The sequence below is a fragment of the Epinephelus fuscoguttatus genome, linkage group LG1, assembly GCF_011397635.1.
Source record: "Epinephelus fuscoguttatus linkage group LG1, E.fuscoguttatus.final_Chr_v1".
Classification (NCBI taxonomy): domain Eukaryota; kingdom Metazoa; phylum Chordata; class Actinopteri; order Perciformes; family Serranidae; genus Epinephelus; species Epinephelus fuscoguttatus.
The window spans coordinates 27,745,661-27,769,899 of record NC_064752.1 but is presented as its reverse complement, the minus strand read 5'-3'; the positions used below and the strand labels follow the sequence as shown (position 1 = coordinate 27,769,899).

At 41.7% G+C, this 24,239-nt stretch overlaps 1 protein-coding gene across 1 annotated transcript in view; it reads right to left on the bottom strand.

Moving 5' to 3' along the window:
- Positions 1 to 24,239, bottom strand: part of LOC125887053 (guanine nucleotide-binding protein G(i) subunit alpha-2-like) — a 77,038-nt gene that overhangs the window by 29,947 nt on the left and 22,852 nt on the right. The gene's annotated exons all lie outside the window — the stretch shown is intronic.

Sequence of the window (24,239 nt, the reverse complement as noted above, 5' to 3'; positions counted from 1 at the left end):
TAGACTTAGCTTTATTTTTTTTAAAGCATAAACTGAGCACGATAAAATAAACACTTAAAACTAAGCTTAAACTTCACTGAAACTAAAATGTTACCAAGCTGACCTTTAGCCCATCCCTTCTAAAAACAAACCGAGCTTGCATGAAGATGAAATGAAAGACACACTAATGACTTCAACTAAACAATTTTGACGAAGACACAGAGGAAATGGACTTCTTGTGCAGAGCGGGGAATGAAGAAAAGTTGAGTTTGCAGGAAAATAAATACTGTCCACTGCCTAGCAACTGGGCAACATGTACGACAGTTGTGGTCGTATTTGACTCATGGTAGAAAATGAGGAGGAAAAAAGGCAGAGGGGGAAAAAAAGAGAGGACTGCCAGTGTAGGCTCCAATTTCATTTGAATGAGATTAGCTTCTGTGTGTCTGTCACAATTTCTTCACCCTCACTAATAAAATAAAGAGGAAAAATGTGAGTGTGTGTTCATGCTTACATATCATCTGTCTGCATGTGTGTAGGGAAAGGAGGGGGTATTAGCATGAAAATATGTAGTACTAGGAGAAAGCAGCAGGGAGTTTGTAAATCTCTCAGCAGGACTCAGGAAATTGCCTGATTACTGATGGGTTACAATGTGACTGGCAGACAAGCAGAACCAACACAGAGATGAGTGCCAGGGGGACCTGTGCCAAGGAGCCCCAGGGATTAACATGGGTCCAGCTGCTGTGGGACAGAGCCTGGACCTGACCCATGATGGATGGACTGTATTCACAGGTGGGGGGTGTCATTAACAGAGACACAATCAGGTCAGATGACAGTCACAGTAAAAGAGTATGTACCCTTTTTGATGCATTCCCTACGCAGATTACATTGGCACGTAGAAACAAAAATGTGAACAGTTTTAATCAAGCCCCAGGTGGCTGCAGCCTGAGGTGAACCTCTGCTAATTGCAACAAAGGAAAGAATATATTGATCCCTTTGGGTTAGGTAAGATATCAAAAACAAAGTATGTTGTGGCCTCGGGGTACCTGGTGGTTTCATTAATTTAGGGAACTGATTAAGACATCTACACCTGTTTTTATTTATAGAAAACACTGGCAAAGTGAGTATCTCATTAAGACTCAAATGAGTACCTGTAACTGGGTATCTATCTTTGTTTGGAAAGGAACAGGTAACTGCTCAGGGCCATGTGGGAATTAAATACAATTATCATTACACCAAGGGAAATCTGCCAGCTCCCACTGTGCAGACTGGTGGTTTTGAGGCTTACGTATAATTATCCAGCATACCCGTAGGCGACAAGCTAGAAGTTGAGAACTCTGGCAGCAAATTCAGCAGTAAACCAAATGTGTGTGAACATTATAGCCATGGACAGCAGCTGGTGTGTCAGTGCCACACTGCTTGCTGAACTTCACCTCGCTAACACAGACAAATGAGCAGAGAATATTTTTTAACGGTTTTGCATGGCATTTATAGGTTAAAGTCTGGTGGGAGCTAGCTAGAGGCACGGGTTGCACATTCAGCATGGCTAGTGGTGCTAACATAGTTGACAATGCTAAAAGCTGCTTTCTCACTGGGGCTTCTTGGGGGAGACTGGAGGGTGGTCACCATATTTGCCCAGCAACGCCATCCCACCACCAGGAAGGCATTAACAGCAGTAACCACTGAATGAGCAGCACCACAATCTAGCTCCCACATGACCCAAGTGGTGCAGTAGTGCAAATAAGCCATGGCTTACCAATGGAGACTTGAAGGTGGGTACTGGTCTCTGTGTTTCCCCTTTATTATTGCAGCTAGCCAGCTGTCTGTCAGCAAAGCCAACAGAAAATACAATATGGCAAGGCAGCTACAACACAAAACCCCAGAATCTCACCACATTCAAACTGGTAGCATTCTGAAATGCAGCGCTAAACGGTACTGAGTCAATGGCACACCGCACTTTGTCAACCCCCATAATAAAATGGCACACAGCACTGCCACCTGCCATCGTCCACATCGTCACAGTATAGAACCTAACTGAAGTCGTCCTGTGTTTTTTACCTGGGTTTGTCAGACATATATGCCATGGTGATTGATAAGTCTTTCGATGTCATATTCTCCAAACTGAGCAGTTTCCTTGGCAAATTGGAGGTTGCTAACATGGAGCAAAATAAACCTGAACATTTGCAGAGGGCTGGCGAACAGGGCCATCAATTCAGATTTACACAAATTTCTTTGTTAAACTGTGAAACTTGCGTCCTAATAAGGAATTTCAGTTTTTCTTTTGCAGAAATAGGATCTGAGAGAAGAACTGACAAAGCCTTTATCGACTCCCACATTTGACCAGTGATGAAACCCGATGAGAGGAAGAAGTGTGCCAGCCAGCTCTTCTGTGAGAAATCCTGGCATGCTTGCACCCTCTCTAGAGTTTCGTTATTCAGTGAAGCATGATGAAACTGACAAGTCTGGACATAAAAGGAGGAGAGAACGAAGGGTACTTCCCACTATTCCGTGTCAAGACTGAGGATCAACAGATTAAAAATAATCAACTTATTTCTTTATCTTCCTGCTGTGCCTATGTGTTGCATCAGAACCCCTGCAGCCACAGCCTCATCAAGTTTAAAATGTTAACAGTCTCCTCCTCCGCCTCCCGTGGTATTAAGGCTTTTACTCTGTGTGTGAATAAATGTGCATGTGTTTGGAGCAAGTGTGACCCATCCTGGTGGGACTCGGAGCAGGACACAAAGGCAGCAGTGTGAACCCCTGCTAGCTGAGAACACAGGCCCGCTGTTGATGTTTAGGCTTAGACCATTCCTATCAGCGCTATAGCTCGCACAAGTTCCTCACACCACTCCGCCTCCTTTCAGTCAGCATGACAACTGCCTCCACCAGCCACAGCAAAGTGTTTTATGGCCACTAGCTAGAGAAAATGCTTGAGGGGACGTGACGAAAGAAGTTAAATCTCACTACTGATGAGAGGAACATATGTTCAACTGTGAAATGATCTCAGACAAACACCAATTAGAGCATTAAATTGACAGTGAAAGAGTGAAACCCCAAACACTCCATAGTAAAAATCTGTGACAACTGATGTTCTGATAAGGGAAAGAAATACTCAAACTCAAAACGTTTTATGACACATACATACAGTATAATCTACAAAATGTACAAAGATGCATTTTTCTTTTAGTAGCCTTTTCTTCCCATTTAGATTTCTGTCTTCCTAGCTGATACTAAGTATTTAATAATTTAGCCTAATGTGGCCTTGAAAAGTGTGACCATAATGACCCAAACACCAGCACAACATAATATAATCCAAATGAACACTGTAAGTTTCACAATGACAGTCTTCCTTGAAGTGCAATAGTCCTGCATTGCGTAAAGCTGCATACTCAAGGTGTTTATTGTATTGGGTCCACACTCCGTAGGAATGGGTTGTTTAATATCCCCATTATGTTCACATAGACCTTATTCAAACATGCTTTTTAGCTGTTTAGCTGCCTCTGTGTTATTTGTGAGGTAATTTTGGTAGCCATTTGTATTGAACCTTCAGGTATGCAGACAATTCACTGAAAGATCCTGCAGACTGAAACACTGCCTTGAAAAGAGTAAAAGCGAAATATAGTGGAGTCTAACAGTGTGCAGACCTCTTTTGTGCCCCGCAGTAATGTATTTTTTGTCTTGCACCTGAGTATTTTTGCCCACACTTGGTCCCTCTTACTGAAAAATTAATTAAGCATCAGCTCTGGTGTGTGAAAAATGAATGCCGCACGCTTTAATGAGAAAATCTGTTTGACTGATTCTAACGCTGCCACTGTGAATGTGGAGAAAGTAAAGTAACAAACAAAGAGAAGATTGAATAAAACATTAGAAAGGAGCACAAGGATATTTTCTTTTAAGTCAGGCTCGTCCAGCCACCAAATCTATAATGCGATGGCCCTCTGGTCCTTCCTGTCCACACTTCACAGCAGATCTGTTAAATAAATCAATACCTGACCCCTCGGTGACAGGCTGACCCATGAATACCAAATACCTTTAAAGCTCAACTCTGAAGACATTAGAGGCAAACATTGGAAGTCATGAGGCTTCAAATCAATATGCACTTAGAGAAACTGAGACCGAATGCTGTTTAGCTCACTTGAATGATTTTTCCTGCTTCCTTCGTGTGCTGACAAATACTTGTCCCATTGTTAGACACTGCTTCTCACTGACTTGAGACCTCTCAGTCTCTTTTCTCACTCTCAGCACCCCGAGACACACTGAGGCCTAAACAAATAGCACAATAGGATGCTTGAATTCCCACAGTCTTCCCAATAATATGCAGTACACTAAGCATCCAGGGGAAAAGTGATGAGGCAGCTAGTGTTAGAGCAAAGACGAGCAACTAAAGTGATAAAGGACGCAATGGGAATTCAAGGAAACAGAGGCAGAAAAGAAGGGGACACAGTTAAAGAGGAAAAAAACAACAATAAAAAGCGCTGAGTTGGCAACTCGTGCCTGCAGCAGGATCCAGTGAGACAAGTCAGCCTCACTACACTGAACTCTGTGACACACACAGATATCTCTGAAGCAACAAAATCGCCTTTATCACTTCTCCATCTCCCCACGGCCCCACTCTCTCTTTTTTCCCATAATCTAATTAATTTCAGTTTCCATCATTTCTCAAACTCTTCCTCCCACTGTCCTCGGCCGCCTACACACCAGCCGTGAGGCGGCCCGATGCCGCCTGTTCTTCTCAGCTATGTGTTGAGAAATGTGCCAATCCAGACTCGAGACCAGAGGCCCTCCGAGAGACACATGTGCCACTTCCTATTCTCAGATCCAATCAAGGCGGAAATGGAAGCAGCTTGCACAAACGCATGTAGACTCGAGAACGCAAAAAAAAAAAAACCACACACACACACACACACACACACACACACACACACACACACACACACAGGCGGGCATATCTGTCTGTTTTAAAGACAGGGACGGAGAGATTCGGTCTCCTTCAACAGATGGCTACCAGGCCTCAGGCAAAGAGCAAGCCTGGACAGCACACTGACAACTGCTGCCAAAGAAGAGAGGGATGAGAGGCAACAAGACCAAATCTACTTCCTCTATGTATATGGAGTAAATGTGAGGTAAGAATAAAGAAACTTAAGAAGGTGGAGGAACATGCATTTGATGACAATTCAGTAGCCACATTCCTTGATAATCTATTAATCATTAAAAGCTTCTGAAACACAAAATGCACAATTTTCCTCATTGAAAAGCAGCCATAATTATGTGGTTAGATGAAGAGCTGCAAAGGTCAGCCTGGGATAACTCGGACCTTCAACATGTTGGTTGCAACATATTTTACTGTTTATGGAAACCCCCCCCGGTCATGGTTAGAATCGATTAATCATTAACATATCCAACTCAAGGCGTGAAAAGTAAAGGACAACTCATGAGTAATGCATTTGATTCTGGGACCATAAACATGCAGTAAATAATCGATGGAGCTTAAAGCGCTTTGTGGTAGTTCTCCTGCAGAGGTTATTAGTCACAAGAGGACCACATGGGCAACACGCCTCCAGAGCAATTAGAGGGTGTAAAAATTGACCAATGCATATCAGAAAATCAAGAGTAGAGGGGAGGGAGTCAGAAAGAAAAACAGCCTTTTTATTAATCAGTGATAGGGTTATACTGATAAACAAAAACTCAAACAGATCTGAACTCAATTCAGTGAGACGTGTTTTAAAAATCAATAGGAATTTCAAGTAGGATGTCTCTGTGAATGCACCACTTATCTGTATTGTTTTGGATCAGACCACAGGCCATAAAAGTGGTAGATGTTAGACACAAATTCCTAGTAATACACTGTGTCTTTCTTGAAGGATGCTGAGCAGACATCCTCCTTCCGTCAATAAAAGACTGAAATGTAAGGGGCTGCTGAGACAGGAAATGCAGATGAAAGAGGGGGGGTGAGAGTATCATGTTGAAATGTGTCTGAAAAAAGTTCAGCTGATAATTGTGCTCACTGGAACTGATGATTCTGTCAACCTTGAAAGTGTAGGAGAGGTATGATGTACTGACCTGGTATTATCATGCACCTTGGGTGATTGGATATCAAGTGGACAGCGCTGTGTACAGGTGTGAACGCACCCAATGTGTCCAATTCCTAAAACCACATTTGAAGTTGGTTTGGGCGGCCACCTTCTTTCAGCAGGATGCACGCTAATGTGTCCTGGGCCATAATGAAGGACTGCCTACTCAGCTAATGTCTCTCGTGTTGGCGGAAGTACCTATCTATTTGTGCACCAACGGACCACCACAACCCCCATCCCATCCCTTTTCTTCTTATCACCCCTCCTGAGGCCTCTGTTTGTCTGTACTGTCTGAAAGCCAGCGGTGATTGCATTAGCATCCAGAATATGTCTGTGCAGCCATGTCATCTTCCTCTTTTAGCTTCTGGCAGACTAGGCACAGGAAGTGCATTGCTCTTTCCCACTGGTCAAAAACAACAATGCATTTGGTCTTTGCAAACGGAAAAGATGTATATGTTTATTTGCATATAGAGCAGAAAACTGGGATCTGATCACAAGTGTTATTTGAGACGCATGAACATACTAGAGCTATCCACACATAATCAGATCACCCAAGTCCCATGTTAATACCAGGTGTAAACAGAGCCTGTCTCCTTGCTCTCATTGAGGGATATGGTGAGCAAAACACACAGAAGGAAACAGCAGCTGGCTGTATGATAGACTGACAGGTCCCTGTTAGTAATCTCTACACTTCCACTCCTCTGCAGGTGCTGCCTCACCTTTAAAGACCTTGACAGTTGATCAAACATCCAATCAGGACCCTCGTTGAATGAGAAACTTCTGAATGTCCAACTTGTTTTTATAGTCAAAGATAAAGAAAAGCCAATTTTCTCATTTGCTCAGCCGTAATGGCAAAAATCCCACATGACGTCCTTTAGCAAGATAAGATTGTGACGTCAAGATCTTCAATAAGGTAGCGTCAGGTGTCAGCAGTTTTGATGGGCCAAAGAGGAAGAGGAGAAATGTGCAATTTTTTTTTTTTTTTTTTTTACCCTCTGAGGTACCTCCATGTCTTGCTTTTCACTGATCTCTGATTCTCAACTACGCTGGCAACTGTTTTGCAGCATGCAGGCACGTGCATGCACACACAAACGCGCGCACACACACACACACACACACACACACAAGCAGATCTGTTAAAGTAATTAGGAAATTATATGTTTCACTAATTGGATAGATGGAAAAAGGGATGTAGAGCAGGTAATATATCAAAACCACCTGCTTCCAGTCTACAGGGAGGGGAGACTGAGGACTGCGGAGACAGTGGTAAAAGTCAGAAGAGCCACATGAAGGTGAAGTGGTCTTTGGAGGTGGAAAAACAAGAGGTAAGACAATGTCAGTGGGGGTTAAGAAAAACAACGATGTGGATGAGAGACTGAGTTGAGAGGGACAGCAAACCATTAATCGTAGCAGACAGCAGAGAGGATCAACTGAGGAGAGTGAAAAGGTGAAGAGAGGAGAGGGGGTGGAGAGAAAGACACAGATGGCCTTTAGAGACCCTGACGGGACACTACTAGAGTGAGGTCCCACTGTGAGGGTGCCAAATTAACTGCCTGGTCCCTGGCCATAACTGCAGAGGATTGAAACAACCTTGAAATCCACCACACCGAGGAGTATTCGAGTGTATAAAAATCGAATTCAGACACACTACATGAGAGGGAAGCTCCAATCAATTGGGCAACAATCTGAGTCAGACGATATTTATTACAAATGACCCGATCACGCTCTTTAAATTTGCTGATGATGAGGGAAAATAAAAATAGGTGAGGTCTCTCCTGCTCTCATTTCTTTTTTGGCTTTGGCCCAAGTGTCTCTCCTGCCTCATTTCATCAGCTCTGAATGCTAGTAGTGAAACCATTTAACAGAGCTGTGAGCAGGAGCGGCTATCAGGACCGCTACAGTGCCAGGAGCAGTAATCACAGCCCACCAGATGGAAGGAATTCATAATTGATGGCGATTTTCGAACTGTTTGCAGGGATGAGGGAGTGTCGAGCAGAGGGGTGCTGAAAGTCTGCAGCCCAGTGAGCATTCTGTAATGTGCCGTAACATCTGGAGCAGGCCTCCTCGGCCATGGCCCATGGCGCTACTACAAAGCAAATAAATAAGCCTATTTCCCAATAAATAATGACCTTTACAAACACTACTACTAACATGTTTTCCTATGATGATTAACCTGCTGTGGTAGATATTTTTAAAAACTCCCAAAATGACTGTATAACTTCATAGCCGATGGAATTACCCAGCTGCGCTGCAGGACAAACTCAGCTGCTCATTTGAACAAGATGTTCATTTATTTAAGCATTTGGTATCAATGGAAACTAAAATCTAATTGCAAAGAGACACACACACACACACACACACACACACACACACACACACACACACACACTTTTTTATTTAATTTGCTCCCTCCATACACTTTCCTAACACAGCTGTAGGCAACTGATAACTGTGTGTAGCTTTTATTTATATCAGTAATAGAACAGTAAAATCAATCATCCGAGAAAACTTGACATTTTTAGAACAATGAATGTGAAAATAAAAGGCCTGTAAAAACACACATCCGTCCAAATCTGACACCAGACATCTGTTGGAAGCCATGATGCATGTGCGTCTTTGTGCCAGTATCCTCGCTCTGCTTAGATGCCTGCTTCCATTTAATTTAATCAGAGCTTACATCTTGCAGGCATCTGGTGAGGTCTGCATTAGGATTGTGTGACATGACCTCTGACACTGTGCTGCTGCCCTTGGTCGAGACAAAGACCTGGGACAGCCTCGGGTGTATTGAAAGACAATCTCTCTGCATACACAAACACACAGGCACAAACACAAATACATGTGCCAGCCACAGGCATATTATCCTTCATCTAAAGCAGCACCATGGCCTTAAACTGGGGTCAGAGACTTCTTTAAATCCTCATACCATACAGATGTTCAATCTGCTGTTATGAACAGAAAATATGCAACATTCAAACACTTCTTAAAGGAAATGGAGGCATGCCGCTTTGTTCACAGCACACAGACACACGCTTGCTACTAAACAATGTGACATGACTTCCTGTGCTTTTTATGTCATATAGGCTGCGGGTTCTGGATCATTTCCTTCCTTAGTTTCTCTGTGCGTGTCCTGTGCTTTACATATCTATATCTAATTGTAAGACATAACTGGGTGTTAATCTTTTATGTGTGCATCTGTATCATTTGTGGTATACAAGTAAAATGTGTTAAATTTGAGTCACATTACATTTATTTAATGTACACTGAGAGAAGCAGCTTAAAAGGTTGCTCTGGGATAGAGCTGGGCATTATGGAGAAAATCGAGATCACAATATTTTTGACCAAAAACCTCAGCATCAACATTGCAACCATATCGTGTGGTTGGTGCTTTCACAAATATTTACACAATGAGATGTTTGATACATAATCAGTAACGTGGACATAATAACTAAGTGAGTAAAGGCAAATACGAGAACAGCTACATCTATCAGAGGAAGTTGATGTGTGGTTAATCTCAGAAAATTACATCACTTTACTGCAATGCAGCCTTTAAAACCAGTACTTTTGATATTCCAATATACAAAATATAAAGCGATATCTAGTCTCATATCACAATATCAATATAATATTGATATACTGGAATATACTACTCTGGGAGAATTAACATCAGTGTCACGGTGCATTGACTAAAATTTGCTTACTTTTTGTATTTGGCAAAAACAATTTAAATACCTCACAGTAATCCCTAAGTGAAAGCTCCCCCATCACCAAGTGTGTCAACAGATGACACACTACCAATTTAGCCCCCAAACAGCTGAATGACAGCTCTGACAAATACCTTTAATAGCTGGCATATTTCAGGCTCCTCACACAGCTCTTGCCCCCCTACAATCATCCAGTTTCCCACTCCGTTAGCACCACTCTGAGAAACACAGACCTGAGTTCACAGTATATAACAGCATATAAAGATCTGCTTGTAGCACTGTATGGCAGCCCGCTATTTTGCATAAGTTAGCTATTATGTCTAGGATTTTGATGCACTAAGACAGAAAACTATGGAGCATATTATTAAGGCAGATCACCGGACCACAGTGTCTTGCCTCATACTGCAATGTGTGGTGTCATCCAGAAAATTCACTCCACATTCACACTGCACTTCCAGGAGGAGCCACTCCGCACAATCATTATTTGAGCCTCAGTCTCACTTCAAGCGTCGAAACAAAGCCTGGAGCTTAGCGTCTCTCTGGCAGTCACAACAGCTGCAGCCTCCCAATGAGGAGGCTGAACCATGGGGAGGAGCGCTAGTGTACAATACAGTAGATGAAAACACTTATAGCATGGATTTGTTCTACTGATCCTTCACAGAGGCACATTACAGTAGGGAAACTGCAGAAACTCAACTGGCAAAAATAAAGGCAAACAGGGACAAGGAGTGTGGTGGTCCCAAGCTCACTGGAGGCATCTGCTGCATCATGGGCCACGGGCCATTGGAAATGTACTGCTGATGCATTATACATGCATCCATTACCAGCCCCCCCTCTGCACTAACCTTTGTACTCAGACAGACTCACAATCCCATGTACAGGCACACAGACAGAAGGATGGGGGGAAAAAGGTTCAATGAATTATGGATTGGTGCATCAAAATATAAGCAATGAGATGTGGAAGAGGCATGGTGTAAATATTTGGACAAAAACATGCTCAGTAACAAAAACCAGACAGTCAAGCAACAGTAAAATCATAAGATTCCTGAATATCCTCCTAATAAAAAGGTGAAAAAGTGGAGTTTATTCAGAGTACAGCTGCTCTGATAGGTCAATTAAGGTAGGTAAAAAAAACTGGCAAACATGCTCTTTCTAGCATCTTTCGAACTGAAATTCAAGAGGTGTTGCTTTGCTATGGTGCACCTATAATGCATGTCTTACACATGCTGCATGGCAAACAGGGAGCACACACAGACACACACATTCTCACTCTCTCATAGCTACACACACACACTGACAGACTAAACTTGAAAACACAACAATGTCTCTCTGTTTTGGCCATCTAATGTCCATACCTTTTCAGTTTTCTCAAAAACTCTTCTTTTTTTAATCTGACAGTGCCAAATTTATGCTGTACTGAGGAATGGGAAACTTCTTCAAAATGATGACATATGCCTCCTGACAGACAGTCAGGTGCTGTGCAGCAGTAATGTCAGGAGACAACTTCCCGTTTTGTCCTGCTTTGCTTTCTTAGTGTCTTAGTGTTCCTAGTGTGCAACTATAGTTGACCACACAACACTAACATCCTGTTTGACATTTCATAAGTACAATATGGGGATTAATTCAACTGTCTATTTGTTACATGACTTGTTTGTTGCATAGTTTGATCCCTATTAGCTACTGTAACAACAACAGTAGCTACTTTTCCTGGGGTCAACCTAATGTAATCACGATCAAAAAAACAAAAACAAGCGAGTGGCAATTATGAGCTTATTGTGAATTATGAAACATGTATCATTTATCATCAACTGAACAGTCTGGCTATACTGACACACAATATAAATGATAATAGAAAGGAGGACGTGAGAGAACAGTTTAAACTTGCTGAGATGGGCAGAGTGACCAGACTCCTTATGAGAATACTGAATTTGACAGATGGATTCAGCAGTAAACCTTCTAAAACTAATATGAAACCTCTGCAGTGGATGCAAGTAACACATGTAACCAGAACTTTAAGGTTTATGCACCTTTGTGTGGATACGGCAGTCCACAAAGTCACCACCAGCCTCCCAGTCTGGTCTAGGATAATTAGGTCGGACTGAAAGGCCATCGATCAAAGAGCAGACGAGGCGACCAAGGCTGCCTGAGACGACTGGCCTTCTCACAGCTCGAAAAATCAGAGGCAACCATTGCCTTGAAGCCTGCAGACATGAAAGGCCCAACCAGACCAATGCACCTGACATGGCCAGAGCAAACATCATCACTCAGCATTTCAACTCACAGTTAAATGAGACACTGTGAATCCAATTTTGACTTTCAAAAACTGGCTTTTGCTTTCAAGATTAACTTAAAAGCTAAATCATAAGTTAAGCAATTACAAAAGTGTTTTAAAGTTTTGATTTTTTTTTTTAAACTATCTAATCTGTTAAAAGTTTGAACAAATGTATTTTTCTGCAAAGTAATCTGATGTTTAAAACTGGACTGACATTGGCATTTGCACTGAAGAAGAGAGATATGGCCTAAGTACATTTTTAGAGAAGGGAAGTGAATGTTTTTTGGGGTTTAACTTGTGAATCATGAGAAAATCACAGGTTTTACTTTCATATTAGAGCTACTGCGCCAACACCTTTAGTGCATTTTGTAAAAGTAGGCTATGTGTGTTGTAATTTATTACTTTAACAGCTGGTTAGAAAGAGAAAGACTTATAGATTTGTTTAAAAATGAAGGTGGTATTCCTCATCTATTGTGCTGCATGATGCAACTAGCTGGATGATGCCAGTACTGTTATAAAGCTCTCACTGTGCTTCTTTCCTGCTTTTGTAAAGTGTTGAAAGGTAAAGTTATCAAACTGGAAGCGCATAATACAACACGCTTGACAGATCCACAAATATGTGTTTTGCTCATCATGCAAAAAATTAACTGTGTACGTTATAATTATCTACGTGTAATGGTGAATGGTGTGAAATCAACAAATCTGAAGTGTGCAAGAGATTGTGGAGAGGAAGAAAAAAAAAAGTGCCAAAAGAGGCTGCAATTAACCACGGCAAACAGACAGGAAGTTTATTACATCTTTGTGTAACTATGGCAACCTCTACAAAAAATAAAAAAGCACAGGAAATGAAAAGAGGAGGGGTGACATGGGAGGTTTTTCAACGGTTCACACATTTTCCTCAGAGCATACCAACTGAAACATGCTTTGCTGACACCTTTCACTGAATGAAAGAATTCAAGTTGACTTGTCACTTCATGACGGTGTGGACAGTCTCAACTTTCACACACATCTCATTTTGAATTTAATGGAGGAAAAGAAAGTTATGAAGAGCTGGTGCCTCTATCTTAAATCATAATGGAAGCTCTTCTGTAGTGTGCTGCTGATATTCTGAGGTTTTGACTGCTCAGCTTAGTAGCCGCAATGTTACTGGTGCAAAAAATTATGACATACAATTGCAACATATTATACAAATTTATGATACATTACTGTAACACTGTAAAGGCTGAGCAACATGTAAGACATTATATTGACTCTGAAAGATCTCGTCATGTCATCCAGATATTTAATCTTGACAAACTCAGTATCTCTCACTGGCAAACAGCCCTGAGCGTACCAATGAGCAACTGCCTCCTGTCCCTATCAGTGGAGGAAATGTCTGTGAGCACATTGAGATACTGTATCACAGCATCACTGAAGTTTATTTCTGAATTGAGAGTTTAATATTGAAAGAAGTGTGGGTGTTAACAGAGGTAATATACAGCCACTGATGCACCTAAAAAGCTATCTATTCAGCTAAAAACGAGACTCACTATGCAGGCACCAGAGAGAAACAACATACTGTATTAATTCAACAACATTTGTCAAAGAGAAATTAATTAGGAAGGCCTGATTCTTCTTTTACTGGCAGACTTCAGATAAAAAAACCCCCTCTTGTTCAGGTCTGAAAAATTCTCAAATGGCGGTGTCATCTACTCAAGTTTGCAGATGACACCACCCTGGTTGAAGCCGGAGAGATGGCCTGATCTGTGCACACTGGAACCAAACATTCATGTGAGGACATATTGTCACTGATGTTAGCCTCAAGGATCTTTCCTGCTCACCACCCACAGAGGGAGGGTGTCCTATGTGGAGTAAATCACAATTTATACCCAAAAGAACAACCTTGAGTTGTCCTCACTAGTCAGTGGGCCATTACCTGTCAGCTGTCCGCTATCAAGACGCTGCATGACACCATGAAAGATGGGACGAAACAGCAGGGAGGATTGTTGGTGACAGTATCTACACAAGTCTCCAACCAGTTTCACTCCTCTGCAGATTCATTAGAGACGCTCTGCTCTGTCTATCATTTAAATCTAGCACTTGATAGACAGTTGCACTTTTCTTCCACCAATTCTCTTTTAATGTGGTTGTGATTATCTCTGTTTGAAATGTCGAACAGATACCTGCTATCCCTCCATCTATCACACCTGCTTCTGAATCTTGGGTTGATGAAAAAGTTAGTTCAGAAACAAACTCTGTAAAGTGCTGTTAAACTTTAAACTAAAGTGCATTTGCATGGATTTCAAAGATTCACGCGCCACAGTTTCAGCCAGGCTTCCAGTCACAGGACCTCCTTGACAATTTATTTGCATTAACACAGAGCTAATATTGTTGATCCAAGTTGTTCTCTAGCAGCACAGTGTTTTCTATACTCTTAATTGGCAGTTTTTTAAGGCCATTAAAAAACTCTAGGGGCGTAACCCTGTGCTTTGAACCCCTGTAGGAAGACACTTTTAAGACACTGTGCTGTAACTGTAAACCTGTTTCCTCTTCATACATGTTCCCGATCATGCCGTTTAGTATGACTCAAGTGCTATACTGCTTTACAATGTCTGCCCAACCTCCTGTATACTTTACAGCCTCATGAATTCTCTCTGTTCTACAACTGCTGCAACTGACCTTTTCAGGCTGTTACTTAGTGCCGCTCTGCTATCTCATAGTTCACTAAAGTCATGCATCACGGTGACATAACAGGGGACAGGCTACATATGAGATATTTGTCTAACACTGTGCCTTTTGCATACAAGGCATTTATGACCAATTCTGCACTGCTGATCTAAAACACAGAGTGTATTTTTGGGGCATTAACAAAATGTAATTTCAATTGTAATAAGTTAAGTGGTACATAGTGTAAGGTTAATAGGAAAACTCTCTCAGTGCTTTCTCTCAAATTTGCTTTCAGTCCATGGAGGTATTTCTGGTTTCCCATTACTTGCATGAAGGACCATGCAGGACTTTAGTTTTGCACTTTGCTATACATCAGCAGAGAAAAAGCTTTGCACCAACCCACACTTCACTGAGCACTGAACCCTTCTCTACCATTATTCTATAGAGCACTGTACACGAGCAGAGAAATGCAGGAGATGGATTAAGAGGGGGAAACGTAAAAAAGTAAGCAGCAGTTTACCCCTCTGGTGAAGCACAAAGCAGCCCAAATTTTAAAAAGTTTACGATGTAACTATCCACAGCAAGCAACTTTGCAAAGTCTCAACAACACCACAGACTCCTGGAGCTGAGCACATAACTTTGTCACTTAAGTTCCCTCTGAGAATCAAGACAGGTCATCTGTGTTAATAATGTTTATGGTAGCCTTCTGGTGCAAGCACTGACAGAAGCTGCAGATCAGAATCAGATTAGAAGTATAAATTAGCTGGAAAAGAACAAACACTGCCACACTCAGAGGGTTTAAAGGTTTAATTCTGTAAACTGAATGAATTCCACAAGGGCTGAAAGTACTGCTAGACAAGATACTGACACGATACCAAATTAACCTCCAATATTGACTTTCCGAGGTCTCCATTAGGGCTGAGGCTTCTTTTATTATTTTTAACATTTAAACAACAGTTTGAGAGAGTGAGCAAAGGTTAAAAAAACAAAACAAAAACAAATGTCAACTAGCATAACAATAAATAAAAAATAAGATTTCAATTATGACTAACTTTCATAAGGGGCATGGCTGTCACTGCTAGGACCATAAATGTAACTTTATTTTCAAAGTCCTTTACAGCAGTTAGCATTTACCTCTGATGAGTTAGGACTGAGCCTGGTAGCTACCTGGATCCCTTTTCCAGCAGAAGTTAAGGGATGAATTCATAAAAACCACAACTGTGTACTAAAAGATAAAAAACGGTGTGCTTAAGTCAAGTTGATTTGTGTATTTGATGTGTGTGTGTGTGTGTGTGTGTGTGTGTGTGCTTGTAATGCATGTGTGTGACTGAGTGAGTACTCCACAGGAATACGGAGCACCACCACTCTCACAGAGAGCTCTTTGTGTGCGCACATTGCCCCTGAACCGGCATGTCTACCAAAGCCTCGTTGCAGCTTTGTTTGGCTTGCTTTCCTTTTGTTTATTCCACTTCCTTTCAGGTTCTTCTCTCTGCAGCTGACCAGAGTGAAGGCCCCGGACTCGGGAAGAGGGAGCGAAAGAGACTCAGTGAGAGAAAGTGGGAGATGGACAGAAACCAGATGGACAGATGAGTGCTCTGTGAAGTGAATTCAGTTTAAAATGGGGCCAGGGTAATTGACATATTACCAGATGAGGTGGCAGAGAAATAAAAGCTCTTGGAACAGTACTTCTCTCAGTCATTTTACAAGTGCTTTATGTTTGACAATTTGTTAACGGCAATCTACTGACAGTCCTTTCTCAGGGAACAATAAACTGCAACTGGGATTTAAGTTTTTGCACACTCCTGCATGTTTTTCTCATAGGAATGAAACAGAGTAAAAACTTCATCTGTTGAGATCATTTGACAAGCAGCTGATTAACGGAGCTGTAACATAAATTTGTGCTTCTATCCAATGCAAACAGCATGGAAAAATGGAAATGCTGGGTGCAACGATTGTAAAACTAGTAAGAAAACTAAAACTCCTCATCATAAATAAACACCATAACTTCCCTACATTATCATGACAGTTAGAAATGATGGCCAAAACTATGAAAATAGAACCCGAGTTAGAGATTTTCTTTAAAAAAAAAAATGGACAGGCAGGCACACACAGTCACCTTCATTGCTGCCAGTGACATCCTCCCAGCCGGTTATAGTGCCAAAACAGACCTGTTTGCTTTCAAAACAGACTCTGCTCCAGTGATAATCGCCATAGTAACCGGAGAGCTGAAACCCTAAGCTATCTGGACCTTTCCACACATTAACAATCGCAGTTCACTGAAGCCGACGTGCACAAGACATCAAACACTGGGTCAGAGATGACCACACAAAGCAGATTAATTCATTAACAGTTACGCTGAGAGCAAAGCTTCAGAGTTGACTCTTAACAACCACAACATTTTCCTGACAACGCAGCCTGGCGACAGGGCCCTCTGGCTTCATCCAGGAGATAGCGTAAAGAAAAGGAGGAGATAAGGCCTTTTTGCTGAGTGCATATAGCTGGTCTTTTTTTACCCGTATTTATCCAGGTTAAATTCACCGAGCATGAATGCTCTTTTGCAGGAAAGTCCTGCTCCACCCCTCACACTGTAAGCTGCCCAGTTCAACCACAGTCTGATCTAAAGCCCACTGAGCAGCGCCAGTGGAGAAGTCAGGGATTAAGTGTTCTGCTCAAGGGCACCTCTACAGTTAAATGCAAGCACTGCTCTTTCACTTCCCTGCCCAGATCTATTGAGACCTTTCAATCACAAGGTCTCTTTAGGCCACCACTGCCTTCCAAAGACTGATGGCGATGCTTTATCTGTGAACGAGCATTGTTTCATCATTACAGCGAGTACTTTTATTTAATTTACACTTACATGCTCGCTGTCCTTTGCCCTACAGTGGGACAAAAATGCTAGTGACTCACTGCTTAAGAGGAAGTTGACAAGAGACAGAAAAAGACGTCTTTGCAATGACCCAATATGCTAAACTCCTTCGTCTTTCTAACACTGTCTACAGGAAGTCACAGCAAACTGCAGAAGTTCCCCCGAGGTCAAGCTTGAGACACACAGTCATGGTGCTTCAATGTCTGTATTCCATGAAATCTCCCAGAAAACCTTCCATCCTCTATGGTCAATGTTTTATCATGCACAAAAATCTAATATTTAAAAAATAATTTGATCACCCTAACCCTCTGTAAAACCGCTGCTATGACTTCCTGTCTGTGTAAGGAACATCAGATCAGTGTTGAAGACTATCTGGATTGAACAGAAACAACAAAAGCACTGCAGATTTTGAAAGGAAATTATGGTTTTATCAGTTTACGGTTTGTCTAGAACCCACACATCCGCCAAAAAGTAACATTTCTCCATAGATTACTATCTTCTTTTTTTTTTATAGTTGCAAAATGCAAGTTTTACCAGTTTCAATTTTGCCAATTTTTTTTTTATTTAGTTTTCATTTCACTTGCATTTTTCCTGGCATTGTTTTTGAATTTGTTTAATAACTGGAGCTAGATTCATTAGTTTCCTTTCCTTTACCTTCTTGAATATCAACAGTGGGGTTTGCTTTGTCACAAAATTCTCTCTCTATTACCTATGTTAAACTTGTTTGCTGCTCCCACTGCCTGTATATATTTTGGCATGTGGTGTAATGCAGCCTTGTCAAGTGTTGATGCCACTTGAGGTCTGATGCCAAAGATCTTCCTGTTGAAGCAAATACAGCAGAATCGCTGTTACATGCAACGTCCTCTGAAGTCTCAAGCCTAAAAATAAGTTATGGACAAGCTCCACAGATCAACAGTGGTGAAAGCTGTAGTAATATACTATTTATTAGCACATCCGTCTCATTTGTGTCTCATCAAATCAGTTGTACACACAGTGCTGTCCAACTTGTATCTGTGGAAATGTTGCTATGGTGTTTGTATGAAGCAAAATATGTATTCCTAAAAATGGCTAACCTGGCAAGAACTACTATTGCTGCTGTTGGTATTGGCATTGCAAGTTGTTGAGCTGGAATGCGGTCAACTTGAGTGTGCCATGATTTCCAGCTCTGACTTCTGAGCAAAATGGTATGCAGCAGAAAATCTTTGTTTCATCATGCACTCCTGCACATAAAGGATTCAAAATGTTGCCTTATTGTTTTTCTAGAGTGTTCTCTCTACTCTGCTGGATGATATTTTAAGTATGCATGTTTATGTGAAGATGTACAGGCACGAAACTCAGGTGAGATGTAGCTTTGGGAGCTGCTTTGCATGCAGGGGATGTGCTTATTAGCTTGCTGCTTTTGATATACCGTAAATGAAACGAGGAGGGGCAATATCACCTGTGAGGAATTGATGCCAGAAAAATTAAGACTGATGTGACAACTCATTCACCACAGCTACAAGTACAGAGAGAGAGGGAGAGCATGTATAGCACTGTTTTCAAATTTCTTAGCTGTCAGATCATTCTATACTCATTTAAATGAAGAAAAAAAACCAACTCTATCTTCAAGTGATGTTATTAATGCCATAATAGACAATCCAACAAATATGAAAGCACACCTGGCAAAGTGTGGAGCTGGAGAGCATTTTGAGCACAGCACCTGCAGCCACTGAGAATTTACTGTTCAATATCTGCTGTAGAAATATTGTATACAATTCACTTTTTTGAATTTAATAATTTAAAAAGCCTGTCACATGCTTTATATGGATCTTTTCACTCTGACAGTGAAGCAGAAAGCAAAAAGAGTTTTGATATGGGGTCCTTTTGCTGACTTCCGAATAGGAGTGAGAGCTTATGAGGAGCGCTTGAAGGCAGAAACTGGGGCAGAGTGAACCCAGCTGTCATTCAGTTTCATGTCCTGATATGAACACTTGAGTTGCCAAATAATGAGTTTCTGCTGATTCTAGAGGAGAGGAAGGATAATAAATTACCTTTTTTTCAGGAGGTAGCCTATATTTTCTCTATTGTTCTATCTCTGAGCATATTCATAGCAACTGCATTGTGAGGTGAGACTATATATGCACTGCATGGCTGCAAACACACAATTAGTCCCACAAAGATTTCTTTTTTCTCTCCCCCTCTAAGCTGGAAACTGGCAGCAGACATTACAAAAGCAGAAGGAGGTATTTCCTCCTTTCTTTCCCAAACAAGCCCATCTTCCGCCCCCTCTTTTCTTTAATCATGTAGGGCCTTTTTTTGTTGTTTTGCAGTGGTTTGTCTGGGGTTAACACTGTCTGCTGGCTCAATCATGCCACATTTCTGTTTACTTAAGGCTGTTTTATTTGGGTCTTTTCCATAAAACAACTGCACTTTTCTCTCCCTACATGCACTGAAAAGAACTATTTAGTGAGTCTTTTTTGTATCTGTCGTAAAATGTATCAATACATTCCCCTCACATTTTAACATCCGACCCAGGGCTAACTGTCTACAAATAAAAGCAAGGATAGGTTGTAGTCAGTATTTGTAAAACACATGATTTCGCAAGAGTGTTTGAAAAAGATTCATTAACCAGGTTACGGCTGTTATACATCACAGTATTCACAAAACCACACAGAATGATTTAGACTGAGCAGAATAATGCTGGTCTGTGAGAGCAACTCTGACATGAGAACAGATTCACTGTACAGTGTAGTAAAACTAACTTTGGTGTAATAAGGTTTGTGTAATGGTCCACAAGGTCAGTCATTTATAAACAGTGGAAGTACTCAACAGTGCACATCAGTTTGACATAATATATTCCGGCGAAGAGTATTTAGAGGCAGCCATCCTGCTTGAATTGATGATTTAATTTTCCTGTTGAAGAAATAATACTTCTAGGTTCAGTAGGTCGTGGTTGCGTGCCACATCTTTTGTCTTTAACTGTTAATGGGAAAACAGTTTGTCATGTGCTTTCAGCCATTTCTACATTCATCACATAAACAAACATGCATCGCATTTGCTTACCAGTGCATCACATTTTCAAAAAGGGAAATGAGATGAAGCATAGTATAAAAAGAACGTTATGCAAGTCTGTAATGATGTTGGGTGTCTCTGGGTGTGTTTGGTGTCTTAATGTTTGTGGTGTATTTCTTGTAATATAGCATAACAGTCCATGATGCAGGGTTAGTGTTGATGCAGGGAGGTATAATGACTGATACAAAGGGTTGGGGACTCTTGGGTGCCGGCGTCGGTACCTGTAGTTTGGTACTGGTACCCAACAGTACCTTTTTTCAGTACTTTACTTTCTCTGTTAATTTCTGAACAGACTGCAGGGGAAACGTCATTGCATTTCTGCTCTTCTTCTTTTTCCTTATCACGCATAGAGCTTATCTTCTCTCTCTGAAAGTCTGTCTGGTTGTATGTGTGCACATTATGTGCATGTGTATGTGTGTGTGCGCCTATAGCCCTTTTAACACAGAGATCGTGCTTTAGGGCTGCTACAAAGTCCTGTCTTCATGCCGCCTTTGCATTTTTACACACAACCAAACGACCGTGGCACCACTCCACCCCAGCGTGTAATTTTAGACTGCATCCCACCATCACAGATTCAAAAGAGGTGCGATGGGCGTGAAATATATCACAACTGCAGTGGCTTTTAGTGTGACATATAACACATACGTCTGCAGCACTTTATAAACGATAACAACAGCATTAACAAGGAAATAACAATCATCTACTGTCTCAGTTATACAGTGGCTAATCTCGTCTTCTGCTCAGAAGGTACGGAGCTCCTGGACCTCATTGTTTTCCCAATATGTGGACATTTTCAAGTGCTGTTCTTGTTCTTTGAGTTAGCTACAACGGCTACTTTTTGAATCTACCACAGTGGATCACGCATAACACGCCATCAAAATGTTCCACCTGTGCCAAACAAGATCCTGACCTGCTGGCTGTCCCATTTATATGCGTTGTTTTAGCACTGTTACTACCTCTGTTCCCAGCTCAGAGGAGAGACAACTCTTTCCTCCCATTCCACGATCATACCTTATATAAAGAACGGCGAGATGGCACAACGTCATGATATTCCTGCTTGAACAGGCAGTGTAATAGGGGCTTATGTGTGTCTGCTCGTCTAGCAGTGATACTAAGCTATTACTAAAATAATCTAGAAAAGAAAATAGACCAGATGCCAAAACTATCAGGGCAGATTGGCCCTGCAGCAATAGTTTTGGCTTGCTAGGAAGCCGATGGAGTGGCTGCGGAGCTCCGTGGTTGGCTTCCAGCCTTTATAAACCTGGCATTCTCACCCAGATGAGCTCTCAGGTACCAACATTTGTACCAATATAATTCAGTCGGTACCCTAAAAAGTACAGACTTTGGTACCCAAACCTTTTGATAAGAAAAGTAAAAGGTTGTTGCACAACACTTTAAAATTTGTTGGTCTTGTTCACTTCCATCTGTGCTAATGACTTTGTGCGTGTGTAAATGTGTGTGTACAGGTGAATACAGAACAACAAAGGGGGGCAGCAAAGCACAGATGCAATCCAGTATTAATGTCAGCATAAACAGACCAGACCCAAACAGCTGAGTCATCCATCTCTCTGCTCCTTTAATTCTTCTCTTTTTTCATGTAAAAGGTCACAGTTTGATCCTCAGACGAATGTCAAGTTCCAGTAACCTTCAGGAGCCTTCTATGGCAAAAGCAGTCTGAACACAGGCAGTCCAAGGTATACAGACCAGGGATCTGTGTATTCCTTTGCAATTTAAGAATTACTAAGAGTCTGAAGAGGAAAAAAAAGACTACTGTGTGTCATCGCAAAGAACCAGTCTGTCAGTTTCTTCCTATAGTATCATGGCTGGCAGTGCTACACAACTGAAAAGTAGTCTAATCTGAATTAAGTATGAAATCAGAGGGAAGAGTGAGGCACCAATGGATTGTTTATTTTGGATTTTGGCAGCAGCAGCTCAGAGCAATAACTCATAGTGCTTCTGTGGTCTGACCCTGCTCACTTCCTGCCTCACAGGAAACACACTGCACAGCCCCAGCCTTGCCCTTCCTGTTCCCTCTGCCTGTGTTCATACACTCACACATGATGTCCGCTTCTTTCTCTCTTTAAGGTAACACTACCATCTCACCCAGGTGACTGTCACCTGACAATCATGCTACACTGGATCACTTTATCCTGCAGGGTGTATTGTAACTGAAAAGTAAACTTTAAATCTCTCAGCTTAAAAAGAAAACACTGAAACTAAAGGCTTTACAGCTCAAAATGAGCACTGGTCTTCCTTGTGCTTCCCAGACTGCAAACCCAAACTACCTTGTCTTTGCTCCTGAACCACAACATGAGACTGAGCCAATGAAAACGCTGAGATGCAGAGTTTGGAGAACATCAGGATTACACATGTGCCCGGGCTGAGCTGGGCTGTAATTGAGAAGTGACAATGTTAACAACACTGTTCCCCTGTAAAGACGAGAAAAGCTGTATTTAAGGTTCCCTGGAGAAAGCAGAGAGGCCCTCCACCACTCTGCAGCAGCCCAGAATCCTCTATTGTCTCAAAGCCTCATTTCCCCACAGTCTTTAATCAAACTTGGGAGGAAAGGGCAGGCCATTTTTCACCACAAGCCTTAGCCCACCATTGAAATTGCCGAAGAATGGGGATTCACTTCAGAGATTATGTTACCAAGTGTGAATCTAAGAAAATGGAAGCAAATCCTTATCTCTTGAATCTAATCTGATATTTCTTTGCATGTGGAGCTGCACGAGTATAAGTGCACAGTGTTTCACAGAGGCAAAAAAAAAAGAAAACGAAGCAGAAAAACAGGAAATCAGGCTGCTGCAACTGGCAGCTTTTGTGGGCAGGTTTGAGTCAATGCATGGCCTCCTGCCTTCGGCTCAGCCTACTTTTAAGGGCATACTTAGAGAAGACTGATCAATAAGCAGAAAGAAAGGCTCTGAGTCACTGTCTATACACAGCATGTTAGATTTAAAATCTAAAAACTACGAGCTGTACTTTGTTGAAAACATTCAGCATCCAGTCTTAAACAAACCTCATAGCACCATAGGTTATTTCAGATATGCAGCCTATATAAGTGTCTGTCTCTGCAGGCACTACAATTAAAGAGGCATGTCGGCATAACAAGCCGCGCTCCCGCTGCCCTGTTTTCTAACTCATTTCAGTACAGCTGTCTGCTCTCTTCAACTTAACTGGCACAGCTCAGCCACTGACTGACAGCAAAACACGCAGCACAGCAATTCAACACCCCAACACTTTGTTATCACCTCTGCTCTCCCCTCGAGCTTCTTCCTTTACAGTCCTGTCCATCATTCCCTTCATTTCTATTCATGAAGACAACTAAATTTGTGACTTCCCTTTTTCATCTTTGTAGTTTTTTTTTTTTTTTTTAAGTTTGTTCCACACACTGCAGCCCGTTTGTCCTTTCCTCCACGTTTATACAAAGGGATCCTCTGTCAGTCTCCGGAGGCTGCCAAGAATAAAGATTCAGGTCTCAATCAGCACACGACTGGGGAAAGCTGAGCCACTCCAGAGCCGACCACCATCACTCATGCACAAACACACGACTGGCTGACAGCTCTTCAAACTCCATCAACTTGTTTTCTCACAACAGCAACAACAAAAAAAAACAAAAAAACAATGAAGATATTTGCATAAAGTTCTGCCCCCCCCCC